A 6,269-nucleotide genomic window follows, 5' to 3' on the forward strand; every position below is an offset into this window, starting at 1 on the left:
TATTCCATTTCCTTCTGAGTTAGCCATGGCAGAGTTTCCACCCCAGCTTCGCAACCCCACCTGGTCTCCTCCTGTCACCAGTCATTACCTAAAGGTACAACTGGGAGGGTGAGTCTGTAGCTAATGTAACCACAGTGCTTCCCAGTGCTTCCCAGCGCACATGTACAGAAAGTGTTCTGAAACATCTGTACCAGCGGTTGCCAACCTTTCAGACCTCACGGACCACCAGTGGTCCACGGACCACCAGTTGGCGACCGCTGGTCTATCCAGTGTACCTCTCCCTGGGCACTGGTGATCTGCTTTCCTCATCCCAGGGAGGAGCTCAGGCCTAGGAAGCAGTCAGTAACCCGGGCTCCGGGCTCTGGCTTGGCTGTCTCCCAGCTGACAGGAGGTAGCTCTGGCTGGCTGCCCAGCAAGTGGCAAAGATATCTCCTAAGAGGCAAGAGTGGCCAGTAGCACAGTTCAGTGGACTTGTAAAGCTGATTACTAATTTTCAAGGCTGCATTAATGAACTCCCCCAACATATGGGGAACATGTCTATCTACTGGGCTTCCTCCCCTAGGAGAAGGTGGTGAATGCAGTGCAGCTATAGCTCCTAGAGCTGAAAAGGTCTTCAGGAAATTATTTGGCCCAGGCCTCTCCCTTTGAGTGGCCACCAGGGCCCAGCCTTGATGTGACTGGCCCACAGTCTCAGGCCGGACTCTAGGGCCCCAGCTCTGCCTATAGCACCAGCTGGGGATGGCACTGAGAAAATGGGTTGTGGCTGTCACTAGAGGAACTAGCAGCAGGCACAGCAGACTATGTTTTCTTTGCAGGCTGAGGGTAACTAGAGGAAGCTGAGAATTCCTCTGTTCTGCCTCGACAGGAAGAGGGGGAGGGAGGAGAGGAACAGGGAGGCCAGGGGCTCTCAAAGGAGGAACTATTCCAGCTCCTAGGATAAGTGAGGTAGTAGGGATCAGAGGTGGCAGGGAAGACAGCCCTAGGGCCCCACGGAGTCCCTGAGTAGGATGTCAGGAGCCTGGGTCTTCTGTTTGGAACTGTTCTGGGGGAGTCATGGTGAGAGCTCTGTGACATTGGATAAGTTACTTTACTCTCTGTGCCTTGGTTACTTTATTAATAAAATGGGAATAATAATACCCACATGATAAAATCATTTGAAGAGTAAGTGCCTTTGAGTACGTAAAGTGCTTAAAACAGTGTCTGCCTCGTAGTAAGCAGTAGGTAGGTTTTTGCTCTCCCTACTTTGTTGAATCCTCACACAAAGCTCTGAAGTAGATTACCAATCTCTGAGGCTCAATGAGATCAACTGATTGACAGCAGGGGTGTCCTCTTAAGGTCCTCTTTGGGTGGAAGCAGCTTCAGACTCACCAGCTCGCACCCCAGGTCCATTTCTGTCTGGAAATTGCACAACTACTTCATCAACAGCAGGGACAAAGGTGGATCTCTGACCTGCCTCAGAGGCCTGGCAAGCCTCTAGGGGCCAGGCTGGCTGGAGACTTCAGGCCCAGCCAGAGGTCCCGCCCATCAACTCTTGCAGCACCCAGATCCGGGAGCCTCCTAGACACCACACCCTGCACACCTCCCCTCCCTCCCCCCGCCCATCTCCCCCGCCTCGGCCTCCCCTGGAGACATCACCTGCCCACATTGTCTCCCTTCCTTGTGCAACATGCTGGCTGCCCAGACTGGAGGGACACTTTGGATCTCAGATCTCAGGATAAACAAACTGCTGCTCAGGCCCAGCCCTCTGCTGGCTTGCTGCTCTCCTCCCGCCTCAATCCGCAGTGCACAGTCGCTCTGTTGTTCTCTGTTCTCCTGCCAACTTGGCAGCTCATCTCTGCTGTTACTATCAACACCTCCGAGGGAGAAGCGAGAGGAGTCAGCTCTGATCGCCTGCGCACTGAGCACAAATTCATGTCAGAGCCAGCCCTGGGATGCCTCTCAAGCTCCCTAGAGGAAAGGTGGGCCTGATCATCGCGGCCTGATTGCAAACCAGCCTCCCAGCAGAGCCCAGGCCTGGCCAACAGCTCTGACAGGCAGGAGGAGGCAGGCACACCGGAGGGGCTGCTGGGTCTGTCTCAGCCCAGCTCTTCCATGGTTAGAGCGGGGTTGGTGGCTTCAATTCCTGAGATGGTTGGTGAGGGGTTGGGCAGCCTGTGGCCAGGGTTGAAGAAACAAGTCTTTCTCTCTCCAGACTGTGAGCCCTGGAATGCCAGGACTGTGCCTTCTGCCTTCCATCTTTCTTGGACTCATGTGTACAGCTCTTGCCTCCCTTGTCAGATTGGATTGGGAGCCCCTAGGTGACTACACTTTCCCCACTGAATAGAAACTTCCCACAGACAGAAACTACCTTTTGCTCTTTCCAGACCTCTCAGGCCCTGCCCATTTGACCCATAAAGCAGCTAATGCTCCTCTCTGGCTCCTGCCAGGACTCCAGCGGTCCAGTTTGGAAGAAGGGAGAATCCATATCTTTAGGGACCCAATGCCCTCCGCTCCCCTCCCTTCCCTTCCCTTCGCCTTCCTTCCTTCCTTCCTTCCTTCCTTCCTTCCTTCCTTCCTTCCTTCCTTCCTTCCTTCCTTCCCTCTTTCTTTTCTCTACACTCACCAGGCCCTCCTCCCAGATGTAAAAACGATCCTAAGACCTCCCTCTATTCCCTGCTTCAGAAGACAGAAGACCACCACCAAGAGAGACACAGCCACCTTCCTGGTAAGAACCCTCCAGGTCCCAGGAAGGCCAGCTGACTTTCCATGGGCCAGAAAACAGGAAAAGAGAATGCGTTCAATGGGCCAGGATGTAAATAAGCCACAGGAGGCTGTGCCATTCCAGGCTGCACCTGTGAGCATCTCTCGACTGAAGGAAGCCCTGTCAGCGTTTCCATGACAAACTGGTATTTCTGGAGGCCTCACTTCAAGAGCATGCCTTGTGGTAAGACCTGACACTTTTTATGCTGTCATGATTTTTTTTTTACCTAGAAAAGATTGGATGCTCTAAAAACCAACCTGCTCATTATATGTGTTTACTTTCCATCCTGAGAGTTTTGTGGGTATTATATTTGTACGGCGTTCATGCAAGCATGTGATATACGTGTGGGAGTTCTGTGGTAGAGAGCTGCCATGGCAAATACACAACCACTATACTGTGTGCTAAGACATATCCCCTCCCTAAAACATCTCCCCATTGTGACAATGTACCACCCCCTAAGAGGGACTAAGCCAGGGGTGGGCAAACTTTTTGACTCGAGGGCCACAATGGGTTCTTAAACTGGACCGGAGGGCCGGAACAAAAGCATGGATGGAGTGTTTGTGTGAACTAATATAAATTCAAAGTAAACATCATTACATAAAAGGGTATGGTCTTTTTTTTTTTTTTAGTTTTATTCATTTCAAAAGGGCCGGATCCGGCCCGCGGGCCATAGTTTGCCCACGGCTGGACTAAGCCATCATCTGATGAGGGTTAGGAAAAGAACCATGAGGCACCAGGAAGGATGGCCAAAGGGTAGAAGATCCTTAAAAGAGGAATGAAAGGCATCCAAGATGTTTTACAGGGTTGGTAGGCTTGCCTGTGGGAGGACACATGCCCACTGTACCACACACACACACACACACACACACACACACGCACACACACACACACACACACACACACACGGCTTTTTATATAGGGTAGTTGTTCCCCAAGTCTAAGTTGTGTTCAGATTCACCTGGGATGCTTCCAACAGTGCAGTTATCCAGGCCCTGCTGTAGACATACTGAATCAGAGTTTCTCCGAGCCCAAGACTTCATTGTAGGGAAGCATCCAGGTGATGCTGATTTACAAACCCTGATCTAAAGGATAGAGCACCGAAAGAGGAAACAAAATACAGTGGGGCCTTGACTTACGAATTTAATGCGTTCAGGAGCTCGTTAAGGAGCTCGTTAACTCAAATTACTGTCAACTCAATGCAAAAAATCAGCCGAGAGACAGCTGGTATCTCAAAAAACGCCTTAGTCGGGACACTCGTAAGTCAAGGCCCCACTGTACTTGAACGTGGGCTGTAGAATCTCCATTTAGTGAGGGACTCTGAGCACTACACTCTCTGAACCTGTGGGAAATGTGTGACCAAGTGGCCATGGCCTGTGGCCATTCTGTGTTATGGAAATGCCCATTGAAAACCATCAGACAATGCAAGTGTTCATTGTTATCCCATACACACACAGAGCACGTGGGTACATGTGCATCCAGGTACCTGCATTTTCAACAGAGAGGGCAGGTCTGATCTTCATCATTCTCCTTCACCTAAGTGTGTGGCTGTTTTCACTTCCAGATGGACTTTTTTCACTTCAGGACATGCCCTCTGTTCTCTTCCAATAGCTTGGCAAACAGTAAAAAAAAGGTTTGATTTTTCTATGATAAGGATAATGATTTTTATCCACCATTTATGATCTCTCAGATGTTTGTCCCTTCTGGGGAGTTGCTCCTGTTTTATGACAAGGGAAGGGGGAACCCAAGCAGGTGGGCTCAGAGGACTTTATACCATTGAAACAAAAGTACACACACAAAATTCCTCATACAGTGTCTGGGTTTCCCGAACTTCCTGACACCTTTCCAAAAGTCCAGGAACCCCAGGCACAGAACACATGCCCCACCTGGCTTGAGCAGCCCAAGCCCCCTGAGCTCCCACGGAGTTATGGGCAAGCACAGGAGGCATCCTTTCAGCCCCTCTGTTTGCTGAATGACCCACTCATCACTCCCTCCCCTCAAGCTTTGCGATAGACTTGCCTGACCTTCTGCCCCTCCCCAGGAAGGTTAAAATCCAGTTACACAATGACACATCACCTATGTTAGGACAGAATCTCCTTGCTTCTCACTTTCAGCCAATGTTATTTTTTCCCCCACTGAGAAAATAGAAATCAGAAGAAAAAATCCTGTCCTCCCACCACCAAAAAATATTATCCTCCAATATTCAGGCTCTCACTCTCTGCCTTCACTCCTCTATATGATGAATGGACCATGTGTCTGTCTGAGGCCAGGCCCTCCCTTATATACTGGATTAGGCATGACTCCAGCAATTATCTGCTTACTCATCCACATGGTCAAATTTTCTCTCTCTATTGGACCATTCCCAACAGCACACTAATGGAATATAACTCTCATCTTTTAAAAAAATCTTGCCCCTACCTTCCCCTCGAGTGACTTCACCAAATATTTGTCTGCTAACTATTCATAGCAGAACTTGAAAAAATTGCCTAAACTGTTTCTATTTTCTCACCTCCTATTCTCTTTCATACACACTACAGTCAGGCTTGTGCCCCTTCCAGAACAATGAAACCACATTTATCAAGGTTCACAATGATTTTTATGCTGACAAATTCAATTGTCAGTTCCCTGTTCTTATCAGACCCATCAGCAGCAAGTAGTCATGTGATCACTCCCTTCTTGAAACACTTTCTTCAGTTGCTTTCAGATATCAGAGTCTACCAATCTTCCCCATACTACACCAGCTGTTCCTTTTCCATTTTTCTTTTCACTAACTTGAAGATTGGAATGCCCTAGGGCTTAGTTCTTTTTAAAAAAATATGTTTATTGACTTCAGAGAGGAAGTGAGAGGGAGAGATAGAAACATCGACAGTAAGAGAGAATCACTGATTGGCTGCCTCCTTCTTGCCCCACACTGGGGATGGAGCCCGAAACCCCGACATGTGCCCTGACCAACCAACCAGGAAATTGAATTGTGACTTCCTGGTTCATAGGTCAATGCTCAACCCCCTGAGGTGCAGTAATTTGCTAGAATGTCACAGAACTCAGGATAACACTTTACTTACATTTATGGGTTCATTATAAAGACTATGAATGAACAGCCAGATGTACAGGTATGTGGGCTGGGACCAGATACAGGAGCCTCTGTCCCCAAGGAGTTCAGGTGCATCATCACCCTTCCTGCATGTGGATGCATTCACCAACCAAGAAGCTCTTCTGGGTCTTGCTGTTCAAGAGTTTTTATCTTGAACAATCTCCAGCCCTCCCCCATTCTCTGGAAACTGACGGATGGTTGGGGCTGATCTAATTTTACCTCTAATCTACCTGTTTGATCTTTTTGGTGGCCAGCCAGCATCTTGAGCTGTTTAGGGGCTCAGTGCTGAGTCATCTCATTAGCATAAACTTAGATGTGGTCCAAAAGGATTCATTATGAATAACAAGACACTACTATAGTATCACTCAGGAAATTTTGTGGGTTTTAGGAGCTTTGTGCCAGAACCAGGAACAATATGTGTGTGTGTGTGTGTGTGTGTGT

This window comes from Myotis davidii, unplaced genomic scaffold, assembly GCF_000327345.1.
Source record: "Myotis davidii unplaced genomic scaffold, ASM32734v1 scaffold993, whole genome shotgun sequence".
In the NCBI taxonomy this organism is placed as follows: domain Eukaryota; kingdom Metazoa; phylum Chordata; class Mammalia; order Chiroptera; family Vespertilionidae; genus Myotis; species Myotis davidii.